Raw genomic sequence first — 12,907 nt, 5'->3', positions numbered from 1 at the left:
TATCTCATCTGGGAGAATAACTCCCACTCGATTCAAGCGATTGTGGCACTCAGACAATCTGAGCACACGCTCAACGATTGAGCTTTTCTCCCTTAGTTTGCAGGCTTAGGAAACTTGTCAGAGGTCTCATACCTCTTGACGTGGGCACTAGTCTGAAATCCCAATTTCAGTCTTCGGAACATCTCACATGTTCTGCGACGTTTCAAAAATGTCTTGGGTGCCACAATTCTAAACCGCACTGAACTATCACGTAGTTATCAAAACGTGTATGTCAGATGTTTCGTAACATCTACAGACGACGCTGAGGTTCAGCACACCGAGCGGTGCATTAAGGACATAAGCCTTCTGTGTAGTAATGAGGACAATCCTCAGTTTACGGACCCAGTCCGCATAATTGCTACTACCAACTTTCAACTAAATTTTCTCTAGGAACATATCTAAACCAGTAGAACTTAAAGCGCAAGACATAATTCGCAAAGACCTTTTGACTATGTTCATGATAATGAAGTTCGTCTGATTAATGAACTCCCACTCAGATAGACATCCCTCTAGTCATCTAAGTGATACATGATCCGAGTCAAACTAGGCCGTGTCCGATCATCACGTGAGACGGACTAGTCATCATCGGTGAACATCTCCATGTTGATCGTATCTGCTATACGACTCATGTTCGACTTTTCGGTCTCTTGTGTTCCGAGGCCATGTCTGTACATGCTAGGCTCGTCAAGTCAACCTAAGTGTATTGCGTGTGTGCCGAGGCCATGTCTGTACATGCTAGGCTCGTCAACACCCGTTGTATTCGAACGTAAGAATCTATCACACCCGATCATCACGTGGTGCTTCGAAACGACGAACCTTCGCAACGGTGCACAGTTAGGGTGAACACTTTCTTGAAATTTTAGTGAGGGATCATCTTACTTACTACCGTCGTTCTAAGCAAATAAGATGCATAACATGATAAACATCACATGCAATCAAATAGTGACATGATATGGCCAATATCATTTTGCTCCTTTGATCTCCATCTTCGGGGCACCATGATCATCTTTGTCACCGGCATGACACCATGATCTCCATCATCATGATCTCCATCATTGTGTCTTCATGAAGTCGTCACGCCAACGATTACTTCTACTTCTATGGCTAACGTGTTTAGCAACAAAGTAAAGTAATTTACATGGCGTTATTCAATGACACGCAGGTCATACAAAATAATAAAGACAACTCCTATGGCTCCTGCCGGTTGTCATAATCATCGACATGCAAGTCGTGATTCCTATTACAAGAATATGATCAATCTCATACATCACATATATCATTCATCACATCTTCTGGCCATATCACATCACATAGAACTTGCTGCAAAAACAAGTTAGACGTCCTCTAATTGTTGTTGCAAGTTTTTACGTGGTTTGTAGGTTTCTAGCAAGAACGTTCCTTACCTACGTAAGACCACAACGTGATATGCCAATTTCTATTTACCCTTCATAAGGACCCTTTTCATCGAATCCGTTCCGACTAAAGTGGGAGAGACAGACACCCGCTAGCCACCTTATGCAACTAGTGCATGTCAGTCGGTGGAACCTGTCTCACGTAAGCGTACGTGTAAGGTCGGTCCGGGCCGCTTCATCCCACAATGCCGCCGAAACAAGATAAGACTAGTAGCGGCAAGAAGAATTGACAACATCGACGCCCACAACTTCTTTGTGTTCTACTCGTGCATAGAAACTACGCATAGACCTAGCTCATGATGCCACTGTTGGGGAACGTAGCAGAAATTCAAAATTTTCTACGCATCACCAAGATCAATCTATGGAGTAATCTAGCAACGAGGGGAAGGGGAGTGAATCTACATACCCTTGTAGATCGCGATGCGGAAGCGTTGCAAGAACGCGGATGAGGGAGTCGTACTCGTAGCGATTCAGATCGCGGTTGATTCCGATCTAAGCACCGAAAGAACGGTGCCTCCGCGTTCAACACACGTGCAGCCCGGTGACGTCTCCCACGCCTTGATCCAGCAAGGAGAGAGGGAGAGGTTGGGGAAGACTCCATCCAGCAGCAACACGACGGCATGGTGGTGGTGGAGGAGCGTGGCAATCCCGCAGGGCTTCGCCAAGCACCGCGGGAGAGGAGGAGGAGGGAGAGGGGTATGGCTGCGTCGAAAGAGAGACGTTCTCCTGTCCCTTGGGCAGCCCAAACCTCAACTATATATAGGGGGGGAGGGGGCTGCGCCCCCCTTAGGGTTTCCACCCCCAAGAGGAGGCGGCCAGCCCTAGATCCCATCAAGGGGGGCGGCCAAGGGGAGGAGAGGGGGGGCGCCCCACTAGATGGGCCCTAAGGCCCATCTGGACCTAGGGTTTGCCCCCTCCCACTCTCCCATGCGCCTTGGGCCTTGGTGGGGGGGCGCACCAGCCCACCTGGGGCTGGTCCCCTCCCACACTTGGCCCACGCAGCCTTCTGAGGCTGGTGGCCCCACTTGGTGGACCCCCGGGACCCTCCCGGTGGTCCCGGTACATTACCGATTTCACCCGAAACTTTTCCGGTGACCAAAACAGGACTTCCCATATATAAATCTTTACCTCCGGACCATTCCGGAACTCCTCGTGACGTCCGGGATCTCATCCGGGACTCTGAACAACATTCGGTAACCACGTACATACTTTCCCTATAACCCTAGCGTCATCGAACCTTAAGCGTGTAGACCCTACGGGTTCGGGAACCATGCAGACATGACCGAGACGTTCTCCGGTCAATAACCAACAGCGGGATCTGGATACCCATGTTGGCTCCCACATGTTCCACGATGATCTCATCGGATGAACCACGATGTCGGGGATTCAATCAATCCCGTATGCAATTCCCTTTGTCCATCGGTATGTTACTTGCCCGAGATTCGATCGTCGGTATCCCGATACCTTGTTCAATCTCGTTACCGGCAAGTCTCTTTACTCGTTCCGTAACTCACATCATCCCGTGATCAACTCCTTGGTCACACTGTGCACATTATGATGATGTCCTACCTAGTGGGCCCAGAGATACCTCTCCGTTTACACGGAGTGACAAATCCCAGTCTCGATTCGTGCCAACCCAACAGACACTTTCGGAGATACCCGTAGTGCACCTTTATAGCCACCCAGTTACGTTGTGACGTTTGGCACACCCAAAGCATTCCTACGGTATCCGGGAGTTGCACAATCTCATGGTCTAAGGAAGTGATACTTGACATTAGAAAAGCTCTGAGCAAACGAACTACACGATCTTGTGCTAGGCTTAGGATTGGGTCTTGTCCATCACATCATTCTCCTAATGATGTGATCCCGTTATCAACGACATCCAATGTCCATGGTCAGGAAACCGTAACCATCTATTGATCAACGAGCTAGTCAACTAGAGGCTTACTAGGGACATGGTGTTGTCTATGTATCCACACATGTATCTGAGTTTCCTATCAATACAATTCTAGCATGGATAATAAACGATTATCATGAACAAGGAAATATAATAATAACCTATTTATTATTGCCTCTAGGGCATATTTCCAACAAAAAGTTAGCAGCAGCGCTCTTCAGAATAAACGCTACTGCTACTTACTACTAGCAGTAGCGCTGTCCCAAGGAAAGCGCTACTCCTAACTAGGTATAGCAGTAGCGCTCCCTTTCTAGCGCTACTGCTACTAGTTAGCTGTAGCGCCTTAGTGGTAGCACTGGTTAAAGCGCTACTGCTAGCTATAAAACAAGTGCTACTACTAGGGTTTTCCCTAGTAGTGTGTGGGCACTGTGGGCCCCCGTTTGCATTGATTCCACCTCCTAAAAATCACATATATTCCAAAATCATTCTCCGTATATTTTTATCGCGTTTGGATGTCGTTTGATATGGATTTTCTGCGATACAAAAAGCATGCAAAAAAATAGGAAGTGGCACTGGGCACTAGATCAATAGGTTAGTCTAATAAATCATATAAATAATGCCAAAAATATGTAAAAGTTGTATAAAATTGGCATGAAACAATAAAAAATTATAGATACGACGGAGACATATAAGTGTCCAATCATTAACATTACTCAATATATTATTCAATAGCAATTCAACTTGCTCAACAGTTCTTTCCCTGAAAACACAACCAGCACAACTATCCAGGTGGTCTCTAGAAGCATTGCTTAGTCCATTATAAAAGATATCAAGTATTTAATTTTTCTTGAGAGGATGATCAGGCAAAGCATTAAGTAATTGGAGAAGCCTCCCCCAAGCTTGTGTGAGACTCTCTTCTTCAATTTGCACAAAGTTAAATATTTCCCTTAAGGCAGCTTGTTTCTTATGAGCAGGGAAATATTTTGCAGAGAAGTAATAAATCATATCCTAGGGACTATGCACCAACCAAGAGCAAGAGAATTAAACCATAACTTAGCATCACCCTTTAACGAGAAAGGAAACAATTTAAGAATATAGTAATAGCAAATTTTTTCCTCATGGGCAAATACGGTGGCTATATCATTTAATTTAGTAAGATGTGCCACAACAGTTTCAGATTCATAACCATAGAAAGGATCAGATTCAACCAAAGTGATTAACTCAGGATCGACAGAGAATTCATAATCCTTATCAGTAACAAAGATAGGTGAGTAGCAAACTTAGGATCATATTGCATTCTAGCATTCAAAGACTTTTCTTTCCACTTGCATAATACTTTCTTCAGATCATCTCTATCCTTACAAGCAAGAAAGTCCCTAGCTACCTCTCCTTCCATAACATAACCCTCAGGCACAACAGGAAATTCATATCTAGTGGGAGAATCATAATCTTCAGTTTCAATAATATCATCAGTTTCAGTAATTTCGTTCTCTCTAACCCTAGCAAGTTGTTCATCAAGAAATTCACGAAGTGGCATAGTATTATCAAGCAGAGAAGTACTTTCATCATAAGTATCATGCATAGCTGAAGTGGCATCATCAATAACATGCGACATATCAGAATCAACAACAGGTGTAGGTGTTGCAAGTTTACTCAAAACAGAAGGTGAATCAAGTGCAGAACTAGATGGCAGTTCCTTACCTCCCCTCGTAGTTGTGGGAAAAATCTGGGTTCATTAATCTTTCAAATTCCTCATAGTGATCAACAGATATAAATCCCAAGTGACTCAGAGAATAGAGCTATGCTTCCCAGCAACAGCGGCAGAAAAAGGTCTTGATAACCCACAAGTATAGGGGATCGCAACAGTTTTCGAGGGTAGAGTATTCAACCCAAATTTATTGATTCGATACAAGGGGAGCCAAAGAATATTCTCAAGTATTAGCAGCTGAGTTGTCAATTCAACCACACCTGAAAGACTTAATATCTGCAACAAAGTATTTAGTAGCAAAGTAGTATGGAAGTAACGGTAATAGTAGCAAAAGTGACAGTAGCAGTTTTGTAGCAATTGTAACAGTGGCAACGGAAAAGTAATGGAGCAAAGATCAATATGAAACAAGCTCGTAGGCAATGGATCAATGATGGATAATTATGTCGGATGGCATTCATCATGGAACCATAATAACATAGGGTGACACAGAACTAGCTCTAATTCATCAATATAATGTACGCATGTATTCCGAATATAGTCATACGTGTTTATGGAAAAAAACTTGCATGGCATCTTTTGTCCTACCCTCCCGTGGCAGCAGGGTCCTATTGGAAATTAAGGGATATTAAAGGCTCCTTTTAATAGAGTACCGGACCAAAGCATTAGCACTTAGTGAATACATGAACTCCTCAAACTACAGTCATCACCGGGAAGTGTCCCCGCTATTGTCACTCCGTGGTTGCCGGATCATAACACGTAGTAGGTGACTATAACTTGCAAGATAGGATCAAGAACTCACATATATTCATGAAAACATAATAGGTTCAGATCTCAAATCATGGCACTCGGGCCCTAGTCACAAGCATATTAAGCATAGCAAAGTCATAGAAACATCAATCTTAGCACATATTGGATACTAGGGATCAAACCCTAACAAAACTAACTTGATTACATGGTAATTCTTCTCTCTAATTTTTTTCTCCTCAAACGTGAATATATGAAGTTGGAGTTGAGGTCGGTGGAGGTCCAGGGGGCCCACAAGGACGGATGGCGCGCCTCCCACCCTTGTGGCCATGGTGTGGGCCCCCTTCACTTGATTCTTTCGCCAATATTTTTTATTAATTTCAATAATCATCTCCGTGAAGTTTTAGGTCATTCTGAGAACTTTTTATTCTGCACAAAAATAACACCAAGGCAATTCTGATGAAAACAACGTCAGTCTGGGTTAGTTCCACTAAAATCATGCAAATTAGAGTCCAAAAGAAGGGCACAAGAGTTTGGAAAAGTAGATACGATGGAGACGTATCATCTGGCCCAAGGTTAGGCTCGACGGCTAGACGCCGCCTGGCGCCACGCCGTCGTCGGAGGAGGAGTCGCTCGACAATATGCCGTAGATGCGGTGGAGAAGAGGAGGGCGGGAGAGGGTGAGAGCGCCGCGGTGTGGAGAAGGCCGGGGCCGAGGGGCGGGATTATATAGCTGGCGGGGGGGCAGGGCGGGGGAACAGCCACATTAATGCGGGACGGCAGGCAGTAGGCAAGGCGTCGACAGCGCGTGGAGTGAGGAGGAGGACGGGCGGCCCGAGGCGGGCGGCGGGCGGCAGGCGGTCGGTCGTGACAGCGGAAAGCGCGGCAGACTAGGGCGGCGGCGGCGGCAGGTGGGCAGTCGCGGCCGGCCCAAGGCGGAAGGCGCGCGGCGCGAGGACGAAGACGGCCGGCCCGAGGCGGAAGGCGAGCGCCAGCCGCATCAAACACCGCAGACGAGGCCGGCAGGCGGCCGCGCCTGCATGCACGCCGCATTTAGTGCCGCCATGCATGCCCTCTCGCAGCGGAAACCACCCGTCCACACACCATGCCGCGGTCAGCCCTTACTCTAACTGGTCAAATCAGGGCGACGCGTGACTTAGGCCGACGAGGTGGGCCCGCCTCGTGGCCAGGTGACGGCTCGGCTCGGCTCGCCTCGTGTCGGCTGCTACGCGGCTCGCCCCGCCCGCAGCCCCGTATACACGGGCGCACGGGGGTATCAACATGGACGGGCGGGGGGCAATAATTTTTTAATAAGACGATCGTGCCCCTGGCAACGAAGGGATATGGCAGCAGAAGTGCGAATAAAATACCATGGAAATCATCTTGCTTACAGACTATTACCTCCCATTAAGGTGCATGTGTACTTGAATTTATTGGCAAAGTTCGACGCCAAGTATTGCTAATGAGCCCTGGACCAGTTTGCAGCATTATGGAGATGGGTTTGAGGTTCCTGCCGTTGTCCATGTGCACTTCCATGTGTTGGCTACGTTCCTGATTCCTCCCATGTGACTTGTGCGTGGCATGCAAGTTCAAGACAGCAAAACTTTAACGAGAGACAAAGAATTGAAATCAAAGCTGTCCCTGGCCTGATTTTTATTGGTTCGATAAAGAATCAAAGGTGGAGAAAGAGTGATGTTGTCTACTCCTTCCGTTCCTAAATATAAGTCTTTTTAGACATTTCAAATAAACTACAACATACGGATGTATGTAGACATATTTTAGAGTGTACATTCATTCATTTTGGTCCGTATGTAGTCACCTGTTGAAATCTCTAAAAAGACTTATATTTGGAAACGGAGGGAGTATATGCTAATTTTGGGCCAGACTGGTTACTACTTCCTTGAAGAAAGACCCAGGGTCCCCTACCTGCTATTTCATGCTGCCTTAAGAGTTACTTAGGGCATGTACAATGGTGGCATATGAATACAGATGCCTCATGACAAAAAGTACCTTGTGGCATCTATATTTATTTTTTCACCCTAATGCAATCTATTACTAATGGGCCTTGTTAAATAATAGAAAGTAGACTCTCACTATACATGTATCCCTACTCTCTATTTCAACTTTTTCAACTTTATTCATCGGACCACATTTTTTCTTCTCAAGCACCCATCTCCGGCCGAGGATCCCGCTACACCATGCGAACCTACTTTTCCTGATATCTAATCCTACATGGTCGGTGGGGCATCATTCTAAGGCTATGCATTGGCCATGCCTTTATACGGTGGTCGATAGGATTTGGGAGCCTATAGCTCGAGCTAGCTAGTTTGGCTGATCCGTGAGGATGATTTTACTTCATGAGCGTCGATGAGTGAGTTCACATATCCAAACCGGTGACGAACGAACTGTCAAATGAAAATTACAAATATATGTCCATAAATATGAAGGACATAAATCCAACCCTTAGGTCCGGCAGAATATACACGCATCGATACTCATATGACAGTTTTGTTGGTCGGTACTCATATGACAGTTTTGTTGGTCGACCAACAAAACTGTCATATGAAAGCACCGTGGGGTAGCTAAAATACAGACACGATATCGCTGAAAGAGATCTTTATGAACCTAGCAGAAGTTTTGAGTGGTACACCACGAAATAGGGACGAGGTCCCGTGTGAGGCTTGCTACGAAAACGAACTACTGAGGAAGCTCTCTTCGTGCGGCTCGAATAAAGCAAACGAGGCCAGCCTGTGGATTTCTGACATGAGCAGTGCTATTGATATTTATGAGTTCCCCGAAAAGATTAACTTACTAGTCTATGTGGCGACGGTCGGCTGAAATCAGGGCAGCAGTTTTTTTTAGAAAAGAAGGAGGCCCCGGCCTCTGCATCTGCACAATGCATGCAGTCACTTTATCAATTATTCACACAAGACCTTACAAAGTCATACAACAGTAAGACTAAAGCCACCGTCTAGGCAACATTTGTCGCTACTTCTATCCAGTTGATGAAGGGATGCTGATAGTTTGGGCCTAATACCAAACAGACCTCGCAGCCAAACCTACCATCTAAGACCTGAGGTCCCAACCAGGACGCCTGCCGGGTATGGGGTACTCAGCAGTCCGGCGCACTCCTCAACCAGGACGCCTCCCGGGTATGAGGCCGCCGCAGCCACCTGCCACCAATCCATCTTCAGTGCTATACTGATGCATCTACCTTGCTCGGTCTAGCTGTCGTCGACACCACCACGAAGCTAGACAACGCCACCATCCTGTGCTCATCCATCATCACACGCCCACCGGCGAGACCCCGCTGCTCCATGTCGTTGAGACCCGCCGTTGTCGACGTGCCAGATGTCACGCCGCTCCTCCGTCGCGAACACCACCTGCTGCCACTCGTCCCATCCCCTCCGCCTGCAGTTCCTCTAACCGAACGCCCAAACACCCCATGCGGCGCCTCCAAGAAGGGTACGATACACGCAGTGCCGCCGCCACCAAATCTAAGGAGATTTTGGGTTTTCACCCGGGCATGGGGTCGGGGTGGAGGGCAGGGACCTCGACGGCGCCTGCAAGTAGGAAAACGGCGAGCCTGGTCATCGCCACCGTCGGGATGAACGGGTCATCCAGAGTTTCGTCCGGTCCGATGTCACCTCTACCAGCCCCCGCGAACGCACCGGAGCCGACGACTACGATCGTAAGCCACCAATAGCAGCGGGAGAGAGCCTGCAGCGCGGAGGAGATCCACCGGAAACTCACCGCCCACGCGGTCAAGACGCCGTCCATCCACCCCCCGCGAACGTCGCTAGCCGAGGACGCCGTCGCCATGGCTAACGGGGCCGCCGCCCCAGGTCCAGTTTCCACCACGATGGCCACAGTAGCGAGATCCGCCACGAGCGACGAGATCCGGCACCGCGCGGCTGACGCCATCGCCCAAGCCCGCCGTCGACCGATCCCGCCACAGCCGGAAGCACGCACGCTACCGGGAGTCCCCCGCCCATGGATCTGGCCGCCCGTGCATCGCCGCGAGCCCGCCACCTCCGGGATCTGCCACACCGACGGGAGGGCCGCACCCCGGGGATCAGGATGCCCGCGCCTCCGCGGATCCGGGAGAGGGAGGAGAGACCCTCCGCCACCGCCGTCGCATGCACGGGCTTTGCCCGGCGCCGACCATCGGCAGTGGCGGAGGGGGAGAAGGGCGCTGGAGAGTGACTAGGCGGCGGCAGCGGCTGAGCCCTCCCGAGCCGCCCGCGGGGGAGGCGACGCGAGAGGGACACGGCTGGAGCTTCCTCTACACACACACAGGAAAGCCTAAAATTGGGGGAGAATTTCACTTCCCCGGCCTCCGCACCAACTACAGATGCAATCGTCGCGCGTGGCGGATCTCGCTACTCCGGCCATCGTGGAGGAAACTGGACCTGGGGTGGCGGCCCCGTCAGGCATGGCGACGGCGCCCTCGGCTGGCGACGTTCGCGGGGGTGGATGGACGACGTCTTGATCGCGTGGGCGGTGAGTTGCCGGTGGATCTCCTCCGCGCTGCAGGCTCTCTCCCGCTGCAATTGGTGGCTTCCGATCGTAGTCGTCGGCCCCAGTGCGTTCGCGGGGGCTGGTAGAGGTGACATCGGACAGGAGGAAACTCTGGATGACCCGTTCATCTAGACGGTGGCGACGACCAAGGTCGCTGTTCTCCTACTTGCAGGCACCGTCGAGATCCCTGCCCTTCACCCCGACCCCATGCCCGGGTGAAAACCCAAAATCTCCTTAGATTGGGCGACGGCGGCACTGCGTGTGTCGTACCATTCTTGGAGGCGCCAACTGGGGCGTTTGGCGTTCGGATAGAGGAACTTCAGGCGGAGGGGATGGGACCAGTCGTAGCAGGTGGTGTTCGCGATGGAGGAGCGGCGTGGCATCTGGCACGTCGACAACGGCGGGTCTCAACGGCATGGAGCAGCGGGGTCTCGCCGGTGGGCGTGTGATGATGAACGAGCGCAGGATGGTGGCGTTGTCTGGCGTCATGGTGGCGTTGACGACAGCTAGACCGGGCAAGGTAGATGCAGCAGTACAACACTGAAGATGGATTGGTGGCAGGTGGCTACGGCGGCCTCATACCCGGCAGGCGTCCTGGTTGAGGAGTTCGCCGGACTGGTGGGTACCCCATGCCCGTCAGGTTCCTGGTTGGGACCTCAGGTCATAGATGGTAGGTTTGGCTGCGAGGTCTGTTTGGTATTGGGTCCAGACTATCAGTATCCCTTCATCAACTGGATAGGAGTAGCGACAGATGTTGCCTAGACGGTGACTTTAGTCTTACTGTTGTACGACTTTGTAAGGTCTTGTGTGAATAATTAATAAAGTGGCTGCATGCATCGTCCAGATGCAGAGGCCGGGGCCCTCCTCCTTTTTTAAAAAAACTTTGATCAGGTTGTTTTTCCCTTTCAGCAGGCACCGACGATTTCACCACTGTCTCAGGACGCTCCTCCTCGCCGGCCTCGTGGAGCCCTGGAGCTCCATCCACCACATCGCCTGGTATGGAGGGGGCAAAACATCGATCAGAAGGATAACCAGACATCTTGACGAGACCACGAGACTACACTAGACTTCTTACCCACCTTAGTATGGAGGGGTTTTTATAGGTTTGGAAGAGAAAAATAGGTGGGAACTCAGAAGCCGGAAACTCTGACAGGAGATATAGGCGGGAAACGGCGATGCGAGATATACGCGGGAACTCAGAAGCGCGAAACTATGGCGGGAAATATAACCAGGAAACTATGGTGGGAGATATAAGCGGGAAACTATGGCAGAGGGAAACGTTGCAGCCGCCTGGTCGCGGGCGGCAGGTACGATGTGTCGGCTGGCGCGGCTGCCGTCACAGCCCAGGGGGTCCTTTTTGTCAATCTGGTCCAGATGTAATCCTTTTTGTTAATTAGATTAGTCAAGGTGGTATTTTTAACAAAAAAAATGGATGCATGCAAAAGCCGGTAGGAACTAATTAGCTTCGCCGAAATCAAGTGCTAAATAGTCACACTAAACCCGACAGGAGCTATCACCTTGTGGCCGACTGACCAGTCGGTTTGGCCAAGCTGACTGGGTCCTAATCGGCTTCGCCGAAGCCAACAACTTTCCAGTCGGCCATAGCTAAACCGACTGAACCAAGTCGTCTTCGCCGGGGCAGAAGGTATATTATTTTTGATAAAATTCAAAACAGTGTAATATTTTCCAAATTTATTAAAAAAAGTGTATTATCTAAAAAAATAGCCAGTCTCGCTTACTACTTTCTCTAAGAAAGACCCGCCAAAGGCCCCCTCGTATGTCATCATCAAAGGTCGTGCTGCCTTCAGAGTTGTACTACATAGTATTGAGGTGGATTGGGAGCCTATCTCGATTCTCAAGCTCGAGCTAGCTTGGTTGGCTCTTCAGCTGGGGATCCTTAACTTTCAGGCCTTAGGTGTGCTCAAATTTTATTCAAGTGGGGTCAAATATCTAAAATGACTACCAACGAATATATTATGGAAATCACCAACATGTGTATCAATAAATTTAAAGTACACTATATACTTGGGTCATATGTCTGAAACATCCAATTGAAGATACCAGGTGGTATGAAGTATTTCGGTAGAAAGTTTTCAGATGGTAAGCTGGAGTTTACGCATGTTTAAGCAATAGCCATAATTTTGTGACATACAGCAAACCAAATTATTTTGGACAAAATTTACTCGTATTTGTATCAAATTCAACGAAAAGAAATAAGATTCCGAATATCTGCCACGTTGTAAAATACCCTTGGGCGTATGTTTGTCACATTGACCAAGATTACAATTTCTGGTTGGCAGCGAACATAATATTCCCGCTGTCTTACAAACATCTATGCACGCACGCCAAGGAAGTGGCATTAGTGGTAGGGAACATATATGATGCTAGTAGTTTCTATGGCGTCCGTGGCATTCGCAATTTAAACCAATAATGAGGCTGGGCAACTCGCTCCCAGAATGCTCCCCCGATCGCTTCCTTCGACGGTCGTCCGATCCTGGTCAACGTGGTCTTTTTCTCGTTCATGGTCGTTCGATCTTCGCTGGGAATTGACCTCTATGTTTTGACCAGGCGGTAGATCCTGGAGGG

This window comes from Triticum aestivum, chromosome 7D, assembly GCF_018294505.1.
Source record: "Triticum aestivum cultivar Chinese Spring chromosome 7D, IWGSC CS RefSeq v2.1, whole genome shotgun sequence".
Taxonomy (NCBI): Eukaryota; Viridiplantae; Streptophyta; class Magnoliopsida; order Poales; family Poaceae; genus Triticum; species Triticum aestivum.
The sequence above is the reverse complement of the archived record's forward strand: the minus strand, read 5'-3'. Positions refer to the sequence as shown.